Source organism: Zootoca vivipara, chromosome 3, assembly GCF_965207765.1.
Source record: "Zootoca vivipara chromosome 3, rZooViv2.hap1.1, whole genome shotgun sequence".
NCBI lineage: Eukaryota > Metazoa > Chordata > Lepidosauria > Squamata > Lacertidae > Zootoca > Zootoca vivipara.
The window spans coordinates 6,996,468-7,017,192 of record NC_142586.1 but is presented as its reverse complement, the minus strand read 5'-3'; the positions used below and the strand labels follow the sequence as shown (position 1 = coordinate 7,017,192).

Sequence of the window (20,725 nt, the reverse complement as noted above, 5' to 3'; positions counted from 1 at the left end):
GCTCCCAGAACATGCCCAAAGGTTCACACATCTTGTACCATAGTTATTTGACTCCTCTTCTTCTTTTTTGGCGATCACTTGTATCCTAGTAAGATTGTCTTCCATAAACACGGTTTTAACAATGGGTCCGTAAGTGACTGTGGAGGCTAATTCTGGATCCACACGTCCTTCCACAGTGGGGACATTGGTTTCCGAGCGGGAGTTGATCACGGTGTGGATTTGCCAAGCGTGCCTTCCTCTTAGCACATTTCTCCGAGTGTCTTCAAAGCCCATGACACCTTTGCTAAAGGCTGTTCTCCAACTGGAGCGCTCACAGGCCAGTGTTTCCCAGTTGTCAGTGTTTATACTACATTTTTTTAGATTTGCCTTGAGACAGTCTTTAAACCTCTTTTGTTGACCACCAGCGTTACGCTTTCCATTTTTAAGTTCGGAATAGAGTAGTTGCTTTGGAAGACGATCATCAGGCATCTGCACTACATGACCAGTCCAACAAAGTTGAATCATTGCTTCAACACTGGTGTTTGACTACTGGGTACTATGGGTACTCTTCAACTGAGTTTTACGCAGAGTAGACCTGTTGAAATTAATGGGCCCAACTTAATCATGCTAATTAATTTTAATAGGTCTACTCTGAGAAAAGTTAATTGGGTACTACCCAATGTATTTAAAGCGTTTTCCCTCTCCAGAACATGGTCATTCTGCTTAGAACTGCCTCCTGAACCTGAAGACGTCCAACTCCCATCAGCCAAAGCTGGAGGGCACCAGGTTAGGGATGGCTTGTTTAGAATGTGCTTCTCAGATGGAAGTTGAAACCTTATGATGAAATTAAAGAATTTCTGACTGGATGGCTGCAATATCACCAAGTAAATGATGTGTTTATAAATGATAAGAAAACAGGTTTTGAAGATAAAAGGTCCAAATTTCAAATAGAATTGTTGGAAGGCCAGGACAAAATTGTTGTCAAAAATGTATGATTTGTTGTTAGAATGGTATACGAAGGATGAATTGACAAAAGATGTGATGATAAAATGAGCAAAAGATTTTGGGTATAATATTGAATATGATGTGTGGTTGAAATTGTGGAATCAAACATTGAAATTTACTGCATGTACTGCCCTGAAAGAGAATGTTTTGAAGATGATTTACAGATGGTATTTAACACCAGTAAAATTAGCCAAGATGTATAGGATGAGTAGTAAAACATGCTGGAAATGTAAAGAGAAGGAGGGTGAATTTTATCATATGTGGTGGACATGCGAAAAAATTAAAAGATTTTGGGAAATGATATACAATGAACTGAAAAATATTTTTAAATATACCTTTCCCAAAAAACCAGAGGCTTTTTAATTGGGTCATATAGGACAAGAGATTGTAAAAGAAGATCAAGTATTATTTATGTATGCGACAACTGCGGCAAGGACTTTGTTATCCCCAAAATGGAAAACTCAGGAGTTACCGACAATTGAAGAGTGGCAGACAAAAATGATAGACTATGCTGAATTAGCAAGACTGACTAGCAGGATCCGAAACCAGGGAGAGGCAAAGTTCCAAAAAGACTGGAGTAAATTTGTGGACTATATGGAGAGGAATTGTAGAAGTTTAAAGACACTTGCAGGACTGAAATAAATCCTACGAAATGACTTTAAGTAGAAGGAGTAAAGGAACTGCGAGATAAGAGTTGATAAGAAAACCAGATGAGGGGAGGGAGGGAAGTCAAAGCTCGGCAGAGCATTGGGAATTCGAGATAGATGAACAGGTGTTAAAAAGAGAAAAATTGTGTGTGTTGTGTTTGTTGTTGAATGTTTTGTTTTGTTTAAAGTGTTTAATGTGTTTATTTGAAAAATTTAATAAATTGCTTTTAAAAAACAACAGAATGTGCTTCTCAGATATTGAAGAATGAGATAGGCCTACTGGAGTACATGGACATGAACCAGAAGATTAATGTAAAGATTTTAATTTTTGGTAACCACCTTCAAATAGCCTTCAGAAGGTGCCTCAGTGCCTTTGTTGGGACTTTGCCATCAAGGGCAACATTAGGCATGTACCTCCCGAAAAGGCTGGTTCACATCCCTTAATGCCAGCCATCCATTCATACCTTGGCAAGAGGTTTGTGGACTGACTAGTTGTTTCCTCTAGGAAAAACGAACATTTGGTTTCCTAACCCATATGTCCTGGGGGTGGGTTAGTATTATTTTTTAGCTGACCCCCCAAAAAGTGTAGGGTACCTACACTTCAGTACCTACACTGAAACCCAAGGAAAACCCAAGATAACTCAGTACAGGATGAAGTAAAAGCTAGATGCTAGAATGTGAAATGGCTTAATGCTTTTACTAGTCCCGATTAAGTTATATCCAGTTAATGTTTGTGTGTTTTTCCTCCTGAAATTTTACACATGCATGGCTACATTCCAAAATATATCAATGAGAGTTCAGAACACAAATGCCAGTTTTCCCTTTTGTAAATCTGCTCCTTTTACATTGTGATATGTTCCATGTGGTCATTCATTATAATTGCAACAGAAGTGGGATAAGTATGTTTTTTTGCACAAAACAAAACAAAAAAATGAGAGGGCCATGGGGAGGTCACCCATGGAGGTGATGAAATTGACCCATGGGAAGAAGGGGGTATTTAATCTCCCATCGCTGATAGGTTAAGTGTATCTTAGAGTTGGACAAGGAGCCAGCCATGAAGGGAGGTTTTCTGTTCAAGATAAATGAGTTCCCTTCCTTCACAAGGCCATTCCCTTGGCTACCTGATTTCTTTATGACATCCTGGCAGCCACTCCAGTTTGTCTCTCACTGTGAGACAGTCAGCACCACACTCCTAGCACGGCAGGAAAAATAAACTCATCCGAACCAAGTAAAACACTTGGAAAAACATTGTCATGAATTGTGGTTCACTTGAAAGTTATGCATAAAGGTTGTTGGTTTTTTTAAAATGTGGTAGGGAAGGCAAACCATGTGGAGACAGGCACTTCTTTATTCAAGTTCCTTTGAGCTTCTTCGAGGGATGCTGGCTTGGAAAAGGCACATGAATGCGGAGGTTGAAATGAAAGGGAACAAAATCCGTTGAGTGCAAGCTATGTTAATTTGACCACAGATCACTTGACCTCGTCCAGAGAAATGCTCAGACAGGACTGTGATCACATGAGCTTCCTGAGGTGAGCAGAAAGTGTGCAGGATGTGAAAATACAACTGTCACTTTCTCTGGTTCCACTTTGGTAATCTTCATAAGGCCAAAAATAACTCCACCCACTCAATAGTAGGGCTGGGTTCTTCTTCATCATGCAGGGAGGACGGTGTTGATGCCTCTGAGAAGTGGGCATTGCAGGTCCAGCTGCCCATGTTCTGGGGCTTTGGCCTCCTCAGTGGGCAACTTATAATATGCGACTGGCAGTTTAGAGAAGAAACTGTGCTGATAATAGTGATGAGGATAATTTTTTTTCAAAGACACATCTAGGGCAGGCATCCCCATCTCCAGCTGTTTTCGGACTACAACTCCCATCATCTCTAGCTAACAGGACCAGTGGTCAGGGATGATGGGAATTGTAGTCCCAAAACAGCAGGAGGGCTGAGTTCGGGGATACTTGATCTAGGCCTGTCAAAGGCCTGGAAACGATGCCTTATGAGGAACAGCTTAGGGAGCTGGATATGTTTAGCCTGGAGAAGAGAAGGTTAAGGGGTGATATGATAGCCATGTTCAAATATATAAAAGGATGTCATATAGAGGAAGGAGAAAGGTTGTTTTCTGCTGCTCCAGAGAAGCGGACACGGAGCAATGGATTCAAACTACAAGAAAGAAGATTCCACCTAAACATTAGGAAGAACTTCCTGACAGCAAGAGCTGTTTGGCAGTGGAATTTGCTACCAAGGAGTGTGGTGGAGTCTCCTTCTTTGGAGGTCTTTAAGCAGAGGCTTGACAGCCATCTGTCAGGAATGCTTTGATGGTGTTTCCTGCTTGGCAGGGGGTTGGACTGGATGGCCCTTGTGGTCTCTTCCAACTCTATGATTCTATGACTTACAGAACCTAGGACAGGGAAGACTGAAGGCTCTGCATCTGTGTGCGAAATCTTCACAACCCACTGCCTGCACTCCAAATCAATCCCTGAAACGTTTTAGGTTCTGCCTGTGTTAAATGGATCCTGGGCTTGACCTAGCTGAGCCTACTGCAATGCCCCTCATTGCACCATCCCATCACTAGTGCCCCAAACACCTTCTCTATGCTCTTCACATTGCCTAGACCTGCCTCTCTTTGGCCACACCTATTATATTCCGCTGTTGGACGTGAATTGGGAAAGCTAAAGGCAGTGTTGAAATGAAGCTGGGAGCGATGCCAGGCTCTGGAACCCCGTCCTCAGGGAACTTGCCATCTCTTTCATGGTTTTGTGCCATGTGGCAAACGGATTTAATTGCCAACCTTCCTCCTTGTCTTTTAGGGACATTTTAACAGTGAGGTTTGATTGCTTGGTGTTTCTATATTACCACTATTTTAAGTCAGGGTAGCCAACCAGAATTTTGGACCACAATTCCCTGCAGCTGGCTGAGGCTGATGGGAATTATAGTCTACCCCTATTGTCACAGAATCATAGAATTTAAGTGGGTTTTTTCTTTTTCTTTATTGCTGTGAAATGTACAGTATATTTCGTTCTGCTACTTCTGGGCATTTAACTCTGCCTTCAATAATTTTCTTTATTTTCTTTTTTAAAAAGTATTTAACACCTACTGTTTTTAGACTATTAGCTACCTTGGCAAGCTATAAATGCTTTAAATAATATAAACAAAGTCTGTCTTAGCTCATCTTAAGGGTTTTGATGTATATGACATCTGCTATGGGATATTGGGACATGGGTGGCGCTGTGGTGCAAACCACTGAGCCTTGGGCATGCCGATCAGAAGGTTGGCAGTTTGAATCCCCGTGATGGGGTGAGCTCCCGTTGTTCGGTCCCAGCTCCTGCCCACCTAGCAGTTCAAAAGCACGTCAAGTGCAAGTAGATAAATAGGTACTGCTCCGGCGGGAAGGTAAACGGCGTTTCCAGGCACTGCTCTGGTTCACCAGTAGTGGCTTAGTCATGCTGGCCACATGACCCGGAAAACCTGTCTGTGGACAAATATCAGCTCCCTCGGCCAGTAAAGCGAGTTGAGCGCCGCAACCCCAGAATCGTTCGGGACTGCACTTAACGGTCAGGGGTCCTTTACCTTTACCTATGGGATAGCAAAATTTCCAGCAATACGTAATCCTAGTGCTTTACCATTGCAAGCCTCTTTACCAAATCTGGAAAGGCAACAGATTCTGGACTGAACACAGTTGCCAGATGCCCAGTCAGGTTGCATTTTATTCCCTTCTTAGCAGCTGGAAGAGAAGAAAACATGCATTGATGTCCTTCTCAAACCTGCAATACAGATATAAAAGGATTAAATTTGATACAGGCAAACATTAAGTGCTTCAAAGTTTCTGCTGTTTGAACATCATTTGCTTGCTTGCCCTGCAAACTTTATACTGGTGGTTGACTAGGGTTGCCCCAAAAGTTGTTGAGCTATTTAAAACACGAACGCCAAAAGAATGTGATTTTTCAGTTGACTTGCCTAAGATCCAGGACAAAGCACCACCTTCTGGACATGCTTCCTGGACGTATGGCAGCCCTAGGTTTACAATGTTTCCTTTTACAGGTGTAATCCCCCAAAACACCACTGCTCCAAAAAGTGTCAAAAATTGAAGAGTTCTCCAGACTAGTTATTGATAGAAAAGAAAGTCATGTTGAAAGCCACAGAATGATGTCCTCTTTGGTTCTGGACCAAATGTGAAGACATATTTCCATAGCAACTGTTTGTTTATTAATTAAGATGTTTGTTAATATTCACAACTGGCTAAAAAGATATTAAAGCATGGACTTTGCGCAACTACCCTGAGCTCCTCCTCCTCCTTTCCTTCCTTCCTTCCTTCCTTCCTTCCTTCCTTCCTTCCTTCCTTCCTTCCTTCCTTCCTTCCTTCCTCCTTTCATAAAGTGTGTACCTGTTAAAGATTGCTCTAAAATGGATAAAGCAAGAAATACACTTTGGTGAAGTATGGACAACACTAGCATGACATACTCTACAAAGACGAACCCTTCAACTGATATGCAGTAGAGCTTCTATTCATTGAATATGCAAATAAAAATTAAAAAATGCAAAAAGTCTTAAATGTATGCTTGAGCAACAAGAATATAAGTAAGAGAGAGCTCTGTTCTATGAGAGTGTGACTGAAAATATGACAGGAAATATTAAGCTGGAATGTGTTTCTCTTCAGCTTTCTGTAGTAAAAAAAAAATGGGGCAGAGAAAAGAGAAGTCGTTCCAGAGGATTTCTTGACCACTCTTGGTTGCAAAATGTTTTCTATAGGGAAAATGTTGAGTTAGGAAATGTAATCTTAGCCACCAACGTGATACTATAACAAACTTTTTTTTCTTCTCGCATGCTGTCATGGAATCAGCTCTTGTCTCCAACAGTAAAGTTCCCTTCTCCATACCATTGGTGTGAATTTCCTTCTACTACAGAAGGACCCAGGTTGTGCATGCAACATGTGGGAACATGACAAATGTCATATGCTGCTGATTTAAGCCACAGATGTCTGGAAGATAGGCTACATGCAATTCTGCTGGCAGCTGGATTAACCCTGAAACGATCATCTTCCAGTGAATCAGAAGATCCTTTGGATAATACATTAATCTCGCAAGTTGCCCACAAGAACGGAATGGCAGATGCTTATGCTGGAATATCTACAGCTGGCAAAGCTAACTGACACAGTAAGGGGATCATCAACACAAAAGGTATTGAAAGAATGGAAGTGTTTACAAAAAGTATCTAAAAATGTATTACCCAAATAACTCTTTATTAGCAGAGATAGAATGACGTTTGAGAAAGATAAAGATGAGGAGAATAGAAAAAAATTAGGAAAAGGAAATAGAAAATCTATAATGTCAATCCGTAGCACAGAAAGAATTTGATATTGTATAATAAGAAGGACGGGAAGTATCGAAGAGGAAAGAAACAGGAAGAAATACTTTGGTTATATACTGTTCACATTGCGAATAAGTAACTTTGTGTTTGATTGTATATTTTTTGGTGAATTGAAATACTGTATTCTATATTTATGTTATACTTATGTAACTTTTTTAAACAATAAAGCTTATATATATATATAAAAGGAAAGTACATTAATGACCAAGAATTGTACATCTCTCTGACTAATATTAAGAATGCCTTTCTGGAGAGTGTAGGTTTTAATTTGGGCGCCATAGCTCAATAAGCTTGTGTGTTATTCACATTATGTGCTGAATGGGTTTTGCCAGTCATCTGTAAACTGCCTCCTTTGACTTCTCTGGTGTAGAGAGAAAGAAAAAAATGGTTGTATTTCAGTAGCAGAGAAGTGCTGTTGTGTTAATTAGTGATACCAGACTCAAAGGTGTTAAGAGGCAGAACTATAATCCTGGCTTTCATTAACTGTTTCATTCTGAATCTTTACATGAATTTGTATATTTAAATCAAGAATCTTGCTTTGTAATTGCTCCATAAAAATCCCTGTAAAACTATTCAAAGGGAATTTTTCTACACGGCGAATAAAACATTCAAACCCTTCAAGTGCTATGAACATTCTCCTATTAAACCCTGACTATTAATTGTTAGGAATGGTCTATTGTGGGGGAATCCTGCAAACTAAACCAAGCAAGTCCCTGCAGCCTGATCCTTTGCAGGTTTAAGTAGAATGCAGGTTTAAGCCCATAGGAGTGCAGCCTCAATGCGATGCTAAAGCTGGAATCCTAAACCCGCTTACTAAAGAGGAGATCCCATAAAACACAGAGGGGCTGACTTCAGAGTACAGTTTGCAGCTTTGGATATTATTGTCTCCATCTAACCAGAGGCATCTGCAATGGGCGGAGATTCTGCACCAAACAACTGATGCTCATAATCTCCGATGGTATCCCAGGCACCACCCAATAAATGCCCATTGTTGTTGTTTAGTCGTTTAGTCGTGTCCGACTCTTCGTGACCCCATGGACCAGATCACGCCAGGCACTCCTGTCTTCCACTGCCTCCCGCAGTTTGGTCAAACTCATGTTTGTAGCTTCGAGAACACTGTCCAACCATCTCATCCTCTGTCGTCCCCTTTTCCTAGTGCCCTCAATGTTTCCCAACATCAGGGTCTTTTCCAGGGAGTGAGGTGGCCAAAGTATTGGAGCCTCAGCTTCACGATCTGTCCTTCCAGTGAGCACTCAGGGCTGATTTCCTTCAGAATGGATAGGTTTGGTCTTCTTGCAGTCCATGGGACTCTCAAGAGTCTCCTCCAGCACCATAATTCAAAAGCATCAATTCTTCGGCGATCAGCCTTCTTTATGGTCCAGCTCTCACTTCCATACATCACTACTGGGAAAACCATAGCTTTAACTATACGGACCTTTGTCGGCAAGGTAATGTCTCTGCTTTTTAAGATGCTGTCTAGGTTTGTCATTGCTTTTCTCCCAAGAAGCAGGCGTATTTTAATTTCGTGACTGCTGTCACCATCTGCAGTGATCAAGGAGCCCAAGAAAGTAAAATCTTTCACTGCCTCCATTTCTTCCCATTCTATTTGCCAGGAGGTGATGGGACCAGTGGCCATGATCTTGGTTTTTTTTGATGTTGAGCTTCAGACCATAGTTTGCACTCTCCTCTTTCACCCTCGTTAAATGCCCATACAACAACCCTATTCTCAGGTGGAGCCTCATCTGGTGAAGGGGAAGGTTGAGGGAAGACTGTGGTTGGCAGGGCAGCGCTCCATTTGTCGTGATGGACCAGCTGCCTTACTCAGACAGCAATCCAATGGTCCCTGGAAAGGCGTCTCAGGGACCACCGGATTGCAGTCTAAGCAACAAAGTTACTTTGGCCTTTTTTCACCCTAACGTTTGAGCTTCTTTCTTTTCCTTTCCAGATTCCATTTCTTTCCACATATCACCCTCCTCCCCTCCATGACAACGTTGACCAGACATAACCCAGATGGCAGACAGCAGAGGAAAAACCCTCTCCATCACTTGACTTTATGCACCCATTTAAAGATAAAACACAGGAACAATCCAGCTAAAAATAATCATTCCTTGTTATTTTTTTCATTCTTCTGGGGAGAGAGAAAAAAGATAAGCCTGCAGTCCTCAACACTCTTACTCATTAGTTAAGAGAAACTCTCAATTAAGGCTGACATTCCACGCAGACTCGCCTCAGAGGTACATTCTAGTTAAATCAATGGAACTTATTTCCAAGTTAATAAGTTTAGAATCGGACTGCAAAAGAATTTAGAGTTGCAGCTGATATATTTCATGAACAGCAGAAATAAAATCAATGAAGAGTTTTTAGTTTCAATGCTCCTGTAAGCCACTTCAGGCTTTCTTAAAAATCAGGGCCATTTCTCTCATTACAGCAAAGCTGCTTGTGATTCACAAAAGTATAAATGAGTAAAAGGAATCTGATATTTAAATATATACACATCCAATAGATCAACAGTTCAAATCCATCTAGATTAATCTTTTAGAAAGGCATACCTATCCAATTATTAACAATATCTTCTATTTCTGTTTCTGTTCTTTGCAACGAGTGCCATTGTTTAATAAGACAAAAATGACAGTGCACACATATAAGAAGGTGACATCAATAGGCTCAGGGATACCTGAGATTTGTAGAAGTGGGGGGGGGACAGAACAAAGCCTAAGCAGGTGGGGAACCTCAAAACAGCCCAATGCATACTTCGTTGCTGTAGAGATCAGCAAAATTGAAAGCAACACGGTGGCCAGAAACAATTACAGTATAGAAAACTTTATGGAATAATGCAAAACATCAAAACTATCAAACTGAAGTCTCTGAAAGTCCTTGAATAAGTCATGGTGCCAGACTTTACCCGGCGAAGGTCAAGCTTGTAAAGTTTTGTATAATCGGCAAATGTCCAATTCTGATCTCCAACTCTGAACTCTGCTGAACAGTGTTTCCGGATAGCAACCACTGTTTCATTCAGTTCTTCATCAGCCAATTAAAATAAAAAAATCCCTATAGTAGCACCTTAAAGACCAACTAAGTTTTTATTTTGGTATGAGCTTTCATGTGCATGCACACTTCTGGTGGGGGTGGGTGGGTGGGAATGGGTGATGGGCTGATGGGAGTGGTAAATCTGTAGATGGCTGTTAACAGCTGCTGATGACTGCAATTAGTCCTGGGGGGGGGGAGAGAAAGCAAGGGCTGAGGCACTAAAGAAAGCTTGATCATGCATAATGAGATAAGAATCCGATGTCTTTATTCATCCCAGGTGGCTCCATGGTTTTAAGCTTGGTAATGAGTTCCAATTCAGCAACTTCTCTTTCCAGTCTGTTCCTGAAATTTCTCTGTAATAAAACAGCTGCTTTGAGATCTTGCATAGAATGTCCTGGGAGATTGAAGTGTTCTCCTACTGGTTTCTCTGTCTTATGGTTCCTGATGTTTCAAGTGTATCTGAAGAAGTGTGCATGCACACGAAAGCTCATACCAAAATAAAAACTTAGTTGGTCTTTAAGGTGCTACTATAGGATATTTATTTTATTTTGCTTCGACTCAGACCAACACGGCTACCTACCTGTAATCAGCCAATTAGTTCAACAAACACTCGCAAGTATAAAGATGTGTAATTTCTTCATTAACCAATCTTTTTTTGAATTGATATAATATACATGAAAATGAAAAATAGTCTGAAACAGTGCTCATGCACAGGGGTTTGTTTTTTTCTTTACTCGTCGTTGCTGTGGATGGCTGCTTTGAGAGGTGAGGGGACTCTGAAAGCTGGGTGAGACAAAGAATGGAATATGGTGGCCAAGAAAGGAGGATGAAAGAAGAGACATGTAGAGGGAACCATCTCATTGTCTGGAATGGGCACCCGAGTGCCAGCCGCCCCCCCCCCCATTCAAAAAAGAAAGAAAGGGGGGAAATCCAGGGAGAACTAAGCATATTTTCTGGGGATGGCATGCTGGGTGACTGTTGAGGGGATAAAATGACACCCTTGCCACTGTCCACAGAAAGTCAGAGATAACTATTATTAGAAAAAAAGTAACAAACGTAACTTTCTATATGGAAAAAAGATACACACACAAACAGAAGGTCGGAGATAATGGGACACTGAATGGTGAGAGGGGCAGCAGGAGAAGCTATGTTCTTCCCCTTGCCAGGAATGATGGGCTGATGAGCCCTTGCTCAGCAACACTGACCACATTACTTGTCCTGTTAAAATGACATGACTAAACTGTCCATTTTTATTTCTTGGAAGGGGAAGGGGGAGTGCAGAAGCTCCATTCCAGAGCAGGCTCCCACTCTGGATTGGGGGCCCACACCAGTTTCTGCAAATGCATGGTCCTAGGCCTAAACTACAGAGCCTAGGGCTTGCCGATCAGAAGGTCGGTGGTTCTAATCCCTGCGACAGGGTGAGCTCCCGTTGCTCAGTCCCAGCTCCTGCCCACTTAGCAGTTTGAAAGCACACCAAGTGGCAAGCAGATAAATAGGTACCGCTCTGGCGGGAAGGTACGGTGAACGGCGTTTCCGTGTACTGCTCTGGTTCGCCAGAAGCGGCTTAGTCATGCTGGCCACATGAACTGGAAGCTGTACGCCAGCTCCCTCGGCCAATAAAGCGAGATGAGCGCCGCAACCCCAGAGTCATCTGCGACTGGACCTAACAGTCAGGGGTCCCTTTACCTTTACGTAGGCCTATTAACACTTTAAACGGATGGAGAGATGAAAGGTTACCAGCACCCTGAATTGGGGCCGGAGGAGAATCACAGGTTGCCACAAAAGTGGAGGAATAAGTTCTCACCTTCCAACATGCATCAGCAACAAACCCTTCTAGCTGAAGCTTCTGACTCCTTCTCAAGGACACACCACACTTGAGCTAAGATATCTAGAGTGCATTTTACTACAATATTAATCAACAGGATCAATTTTTATTATAAGAAATTGGGATCTTATTTGAACTTAAGCTGCTATAAAACCAGATTTTGGTTTGCCTGCCGTGTCACATGATGGCTGTTCGTTATGTTCCCTATATAAGTCCCTCTGTAAATTGTCAGCCTATTATGGGGTACGTTTGCTTTATTGCTGGTGGCGGTGGGCTGTTGCTGTTCAAATTTCAATTGTTTTTGACAGCAAGATTATGCATCCTAACAAAGGGGTGGAGTGGGGAATAGCCTCTATATCTGTCATCTTTGCAACTAAGAAAAAAACGAAGCCCAGATTTTTGGGTTACTTGTGGGGTGAAGGGAGATGACGACTGTTTCAGTGCACTTAAGCAATACATTTAAATGTGTGATTTATGCAGTCTGACATTGACTTTAATTTAGCTCATGTTACAAGTCAAGTAATTCGGTCCTTAATGAAGTGTGTTTCGCATGACATACTGAACATGTGATCTGACAATTGCTGCTTTTAAACAGGCCTAAGTTACATTTTCTTTTTGTCATTGAAAGTGGCCTGTCAGTTCATAAACTTGAAACAAGGCCTGCTGACCTGTCATTTTCCCTGAACTGTGTTATTGAAGTCTATGGAAGGCATACATTACAATACGCTCTTGTTGTAATCGGATGAGAGGCAAGGAAAAGGGGCACACTGGTTGCACTGTTATACAGAACACTTCAGAATTGGGTAGGCAAGTCCCACCTCCACGCACACATTTTTGAAAGCAAATTAGCGGAGGGAAAACAAAGAGATTTCTTTAAAAAAAACAAACCCCCAAACAGAAGGAAAGTACAGTACTCATCTGCTCAAGGAGAGGCTGACCACGAATATCCAGCAATTGAGACACCCCTAAGGCAAGAGCAACTGCTGAACGCCGCTGGCCTAAAACATTTTGATGCCTGAGGCAGAGGACAAGATGGTGCCCACTCCATTTCATGCCATTTCACATAAGTGGACTGCTGGGCATAGCTGCCAAGTACCCCGTTTTCCCTGGGAAACTCCCGCTTTTACTTACCCTTTCCCGGTGGCCCCCCGTATCACTTCGTCTCCCGTTTTTCTCCGTTATTTTCTCCTGCCGGCGGCCATTTTTTTCCTTTCCGATTTGCCCTTCTATGGGCACCAAAAATGGCCACCGCCAGCTTCAAAAGTCTCATCCACGCATGTCCGGAAGTGCATAGACGCGACTTCCGGTGTCGGTGTCGGCCATTTTTGGTGCCCATAGATGGGCAGAGCGACACCGGAAGTTGCGTCTGCGCACTTTCTGACATGCGTAGAAGCAACTTTTGAAGCCGGCGATGGCCATTTTTGGTGCCCATAGAAGGGCAAAGCGACACCGGAAGTTACGTCGACGCAACTTCCGGTGTCACACGGCTGCCGATCCAGGATTCTGCAGTCCAGGACTTGGAAGGTAAGTTGCTGGGTGAATATTACCTCAACACTGTGCTGGGAAACGCCAAGGCCAGTGCCTCTCCCCCAACGCAGCGCCGCCCAGGATGATTCATCATCACTCCAGTGTCCCATCACGCTGATGTGACCCATATCCAAGAACATGAGCACACGACAGCAGCAGAGTCCAAACGGAAGCCGAGCCTTGAGGTGTGACATCTAAGCCTAATTTGTTATGTATAAAATCAAATGTAAGAGAACAAAGAAAACATGGCTCCTCTCCTTCTTTCTGCCTCGGAAAGAAGGGAATAGCAAAAGCAATACAGAACGGAACGTCCACTCACAAGACTCCAACAATCAGTGCTGGGATGTAAACACACAGACATGCGATAAAACTGGGGTAGTATAAACACTGACAACTGGGAAACACTGGCCTGCGAGCGCTCCAGTTGGAGAAGAGCCTTTACCAAAGGTGTCATGGGCTTTGAAGACACTCGAACTCAGGACGCAAGGGAGAAACATGCTAAGAGGAAGGCATGCTTGGCAAATCCACACCACGATCAACTCCTGCCCGGAAACCAATGTCCCCACTGTGGAAGGACGTGTGGAAGCAGAATTGGCCTCCACAGTCACTTACGGATTCATTATTAAAACCGTGTTTATGGAAGACAATCTTACTCTCCCACGAGTGATCACCAAACAAGAAGAAGAAGAAGAAGAAGAAGAAGAAGAAGAAGAAGAAGAAGAAGAAGAAGAAGAAGCCCAAATGTGGAAACTATAGAAATTACCAATGATTGAGGAGTGGCAGACGAAGATGATGGACTATGTGGAGTTGGCTAAGCTGACTGTTAGGATCCAGAACCCAGGCGACCAGAAATTCCAAATAGAGTGGAGTAAATTTATTGGGTATTTGAATGATCATTGTAAAAATGTGAAGACACTAGCAGGAATGAAATAAATCTTGCAACAAAATGTAAAAATAGTATCTGACCATGGAGAAGAGAGGATCTTAAATATATAGGACAGAAACTGACAGTTAAAATGTGCATACAATCTACCTGGATTTTTTTTTAAAAAAACACCAGTAGAAGGGATTTGTTATTGTAATGTTGGTATATTTTAAAAAAGAAAATAATAAATTTTTTATTCAAAGTCAAAAAAAGAAAAAGGGCAAATCACTAATGCTGCACCACAAACAACCACAAGTGCCATGTGTGTATGTATGGAGTTACATAATATTTACATCCCAATGGGGTTAATAATCACAACTACAAGGATGCCCATCTTGACAAGTTTAGGAGATGGTTGTAGTTGAGGATTGCATATTGGTCTGTATTAGGTTACAGCAGCTATTTATTCAGTATCTCTACATCATGCGCTGGGCTAGGCAACAGGAGGCCAGGGGTAAAGGAAAACAGGGCTCCTGCACCTTTAATAGTTGTGCAGAAGATTGGGTTTCACCAGGTGTAGTTTGTAGAACAAGCATCAGCATCTGGCCAGCCTCGCTGGCAATGGAGGGAAGGGAGGAGGGGAGTATGAAAAATACGCTGATTTTTTAAAAAAAATATTCTACATAACCTTGAAGGCATGAGAAGGAGCCCTTATCCTTTGGGAACTTCAGCAGTCAGGTTGTCAACAGGGCAAGACAGTTTGAGCATATACCCCAATCCTGGCCCAACTGCACAGGCTGCCGCCTAGCTTCTGGGCCCATTACAAAGTGCTGGTTTTGACCCATAAAGCTAGAGTTGCCATACGTCCGGACATATCCAGAATACTACAGTCGGCAGCAGTGTCCAGGCAGAAATTGGTAAAAATATCTGGGAAAATCTGGACATATGGCAGCCCATGTCAGAAGTGCTGTTTTTCCATAAAAATAGCTTAGAAACTTTTTTTGGGGGGGGGGGACACAATTTTGCTCAAAATGCTCCAGAAATTTGGGCAAAAGTAAAAACAGTCTGGATTTTCACTGTCTGAAATACAGCAACCCTCCATGATGCCTTAAACCTACCCAGACCCTGTGATCATCATCAGACCCTTTTTCATATGCCTTCTCCGTGAGAGGTCAGGATGGTGGCAACACAAGAACAGGCTTTTTTTGCAATGGCTCCCCATTTGTGCCAATGCTCTCCCTAGAGAGGCTCAGCTGACACCATCATTATATATCTTTAGGTGCCAGGTGAAAACATTTTTCTTTTCTCCTTGGCCTTTGGCTAATTCAACAATCTGTGGCCTTTTAAACTCTATGTGTGGTGTTATTGTTTTTGTTTGTTACTATGTTATGTACTTTTGTGCTTTCATATTGTAAAGTGCCCTGTGATCCTCAGATGAAGGACAGGATAGAAATTAAATGAATAATATTAATTATATCCTCTTCTGCAGCTGGCCATCCTAGCCAGGCCAAATCATAGCTGTCAAGTTTTCCCTTTTCTCGCGAGGAAGCCTATTCAGCATAATGGAATTTCCCTTTAAAAAAGGGAGAACTCGACAGCTATGGGCCAAGTGCCATTGCTCACGAGAAGGAAGTCTGCCTGTAGCCCTTCTGCAGAGCTGCTTTTTAAAGGCATTTGGTCCTTATTTTGCATTCTCTTGTTTTGATCCCCAGTTGTGCCGGCTGAGCCTGCAATCTAATACACATGACCAGAGGATAAGTTCAGCTGAACTCAGCGGAGATTTCCTCTGAGTAGACATTCATAGGATTGCGTTGTTAAGAGGCTTCCTCTTGTGAATTGCCGTGATCTGACCAGATGTCTCATTTTTCACCAAAGCCGACTAAGTAACACTTTGCGCTCATGTTTTAAAGCGATCAGATTGAAGCCGGTGCCCCAAAATATCAATTTCCCTTTTTATTGCAGCAAAGCTAATGCCAATGTTTCTAATATAAACCCTTGCTTGTAAAAATTAATCATTTTGCCAACAAATGTCTCCTCCTGTTGGTGTAGGGCAAACCATTAAAGTAGAAGGGAAAATCCTCCTTGGAATATGTTTGTTTAAACAGTTGTATTCAGTGTGTTTTGCTTTATTAATATTGTATGGAAAGTGCTGAACAAAAAATAAAGAAATGGGGCTTTGCTTACCCAATAGGGCATTTTAGCACTTACCAAATTCAAAATGAAGTTTAAAGGACCATCTGCATATCACAGCTCTTCTGTGCCAGGAACATTTCAATCTGGTTGCTTTATTAATATTTGAAATCGAGCAGTGTTTTTGTGGGCAAAAGCCAAGTGAAGCTGAGTCTCATTGATTTCATGTGCCTATCCACTGAAATCAATGGGACTTAAAAGTGCTGAACATTGGCTAAAGCCTAGCAAAGATTCCACACTCCTTTGATGAAACATCTATTGTAACCACACAATTTCCTGTGATATTTGATGTATGTTATACAGCCCTGAGAAAATATTAGATTATGTTGTAATCCTGCTTTAAGATGTTACGTACAACAGTGTGTTTCTTCCCCTCCAATGTTGTGTAATTTCTGGAATTTTGTGTGCTAAATCTTCCAACTGGAAATTAGCTAAAGCGATAAGACTGAGCACCAGTAAGTTTACCTGGCTGAAAATCCCCGTAGACCCAGAATATGATAACTATTCTCCCCCATGAATTGTGGAGATGCCTTTAACACAGATGGAAAGTCAGACCAAATTGTAGCTCAATGTTTAAGTGTACTTTCATCTAAGAGGTTTCAGGTAGTAGCCTTGGAAACAGGATGAAATGAGAATGGAAGATGAAAGAGACTGGGATGCAACAGAGGGAAGCTGTAGCTGTAATAGTTGTGTTAGTAAAGGGAATTTCAACAGGGGCAACTTTTTCCAACTCCTTTATGCAAGACTTGACCCACGCCATGAATTTGGAGTTAAATTCAAAGCAAAAGTGTTTTGGAAACAGACAACTATAGCAAAACTCCTATGGCTTTATTGGACTGGGATTTCACCAACTTTCCTGGAGCATATCAATGCCACAAGACAAAAAGCTCCTCCATACAGCCCACCCCAGGGTGAAAATGTCACATGTTTCCTGAAAATCTTCCAAAAGTCATTCTATTTCAGTTTTATTTCCTCATTTGCAAGATGGGATACAGAATCGCTCTGCCCTGCAGGGTTGTTGTGAAGATAAAGCCTTTGGGTGCTGCTGTCCATTATGTCTTTATATGGGAATAAATAAAGCTTGCTTCTGAGTAAACCTATCCATGAAAATGGCTTTATCAATTGTTATCAACAGTTCCATTTAGATGGAACATAGTTCTGGCATGAACCAGTCAGAATGGAAAAATCTGGTCTGGATGGGGGGGGGGAAACCACCTAAACAGCAGAACTTTCCAGGGCAAGCTATCCCAGGAATTCTCCAACAATGCCTGCTTGTCACCTTGTGGTTTGCATACCGGGAGGCTGTGATTTAGCCACGGCATCAGCATACCATTTATATAAATTAATTAATGTTTGCTTGACCACTTTTATCCAATTTCTTTCACCAGCACATAAAAGAAAACCAGACATAAATTTCTCTTTCAAAACAATTGACTTACCAACTGCTGACCTTCTGTTCTGTCGTTCCAAGGATTGATTGGATATTGTTGAATTGTTTCATTCTACAGTAATTAAACATAAAATTAATTATGCTGGTAACCCATTATTTCTTTGAACCAAGGACTAAGTCATTTATTTTTGCTTGGTTACTCAATCTGAGAGTCTGACATCAGGCAGGAGAAAAGAGCCCCATTGTTGCAGGCAAGCGAAATAACCGTAGTACGAAGGAGCAATTTATGAATCAAAATATACCATAAAGGCTTCTAATTTCCGTATGCCCAGCATATTGTATTAAACTAATATAATTTGGTCTATCAATCTTTTAAACCATATATTTGGTAATTTAAACATTTCCTGGATGACTAATCACGCAGAAAGGAAAGCATCGAGAGGAAACACACTTCAGAAAAGAGAGCGAGAGGGAGGAGAAGAAAAGATAAGGGATAACAATTGGATAATGCTCAGTGATCCCAGGACATTATTGAATGCAGTGCTCGAATAAACCTTTGCTATGTTCAGCTTTGGAGCAAACGTCTAATATTTTCTTGCTGTGAAAGGATTATTAGTTCCATATGCATTGATAGAGTTAGGTGAAGACAGGACCATTAGAAAGGCATTCTGGCCCTGGCCAAATATACAGGCAGGTAGGCAAGCTCAGTGCCTTTTGTGGGGGCTGGTCTTTATTATATGCCATATTAATTGAATTATAATTATAATTTAATCAGAATTACTGAAATGTAGAAAGTGATCTTACTTTTCGAGCCATCCGATACCAGGGACTGTTCTGTTATTTACTTGTGACTGATGTAATGCTATTTGCTAACAAAAATATCAGCAGGCTACATTTTCACATTTAGACTTTGCTTGAAAGGTGACAAGAACCAGATAAAGCTGAAAGAATAAACATTATCCTTCCCCCCTGGTTGTCCTCCCCACAAATAAACAAAGTTTCTCTGATTCCCACTCAGTAAATCTGGATACTGGTGGTCACTTTGTTTTCTTTTCAAGGCAAGGTGCTAAGTTTCTTGCCGATATATCACACATGTGCACCCCATTTCTTTAGAAAGGTCATCGGGCCTCTTGGTCCTTATTTTTCTAAAGGTTTTGTCTGTCACTGGGAATTTCACATTCTCTCACTCTGGTGCTGAGCAAGAGACCGACCAGTCTACTGGGCTCCTACGCCAAGGCAGCGGGAACAATTTTAGAGTAACCTCCTCCTCCCCACTTTTATAAGGAAGCCTCCTCCTTCATGTTAGCAAAAAGGAGCAGCATCCTCTAAGGAATTGTGCCATCATTATCAGCAAGGAATGTGCATGCTACTTTTTAGCAAATAATGAAAATAATGAGGACTATGCCTGATCCTAGCTCAACTCAGATTTTGCCAAATGGATAGTGGATCCCTTTCATGGTTTGGAGTGAAAGATTTGTTCTGGAGTGCCCACAATTCACCTGGTATCTTCCACTAGTTGCCATGTTTGCTGGCTGTAGGCTCCCAATCCGTGGACTCCATTAAAACAAACTAGCAAAACCCACTGTGTCTTCATCCTCAGAAGAACACCTCCAGTCATTCATGAATCATTTGATGACCTTGTGATGCTACAGGAGAGATGTTGGCTACAGTTTGAAGGAAGCAATGAGCTAAAAAAAAGATGTCTGAAACAAGCAGGGGCCAAAGCCACAGCTCCCTTCAACAATACTAAAAGAATATTAAAACAGGAGACATGTTTAAGATTATTTTAATTTTTGCACTCAAAATTCACGAATGGCAAAATTGAGAAGGCCATTTTGCCAAATAACCTTTGAGGGAGGAATGAAATTCTTCAGCGGTTCAGGAGGATCCTCGAAAAGGAGATTTTCAAACAAGTATTTGCTGTGAAATTTTGGCCTACCCTTATTGTGAGCTACAAAGGGCTTTTCAGCCCCCACTGCCACATTTTTTCATTAGATCTTGGGTAGGAGTTTCAAACTGACAATCCTTTAAAAAAAAAGCTTTATTGAAATTAAAATACATATAGAAAATCTAAACAACTAAACAAAACAGAAAATTAAACAAAATTAAACAAAACAATACTAACAAAACCCAAATAATAAATAATATTGGTTAGTCAACTAACAAAGTAAAGAAATGATAATTACAGATTAATACAAACTAAGGCTTAAATAAACAAAAATTTAAACCCAAGTATAATAATTCATATATCTAGTTACAGGTAGGTAGCTGTGTTGGTCTGAGTCGAAGCAAAATAAAAAAATTCCTTCAGTAGCACCTTAAAGACCAACTAAGTTTATATTTTGGTATGAGCTTTCGTGTGCATGCACACTTCTTCAGATACAAATTCATATATAAATCATATATAAATGTATATATATACATCATTTATAAATCATATATAAATCTTAATTCAACACAAAATCAAATTATACATCAGGTTCTTTGTTCCATCTGACTGCATATATATACAACATCCTAACGAATAACCAAAGAAACTTTCTTCTCCCCCTACTTTGCCCCCCTCCCCCCTCTTCTCCCTTTAAAAATTGACTTCCAGTCCCCCTTTGCACTGGTCTTTTGTTTTTTGGATTGTGTTTTTAAACATACTTTTTCTCCTCTCTTTTTCTTCTGTTCCTTTTTTTGTGCCTTTTATATATCCACTAGAAGATTGTTTTTTTCTATTTGTTTTTTCTGGTATTGTTTAAGTAAAGAGCATTTGACTGCAAACTGACAATCCTAACTGTTGCATACATATGTTATAGAGCCTGTTCTTCCCTGTGAAACTCTCTGGTTTTGATTCATGTGTGCTCATTCAAATAAATCAGATGGTGTGTGTGGTTGTGCTGGGGCAGAGGCACTTACCTGAC

General features: G+C 41.3%; 1 long non-coding RNA gene across 4 annotated transcripts in view; it reads right to left on the bottom strand.

Annotated features, from left to right (window-relative positions):
- LOC132591825 (uncharacterized) overlaps window positions 1–20,725 on the bottom strand; it is a 49,766-nt gene that overhangs the window by 24,417 nt on the left and 4,624 nt on the right. For 2 of the 4 annotated variants that reach the window (XR_009557239.2, XR_015948842.1), the window contains exon 2: window positions 17,866–17,928. This is a non-coding gene — a long non-coding RNA (uncharacterized LOC132591825). Of the gene's footprint in view, window positions 1–5,248; window positions 5,390–17,865; window positions 17,929–20,725 lie in introns of all 4 variants that reach the window. The other 2 variants (XR_015948843.1, XR_015948844.1) reach the window with 2 other exon arrangements.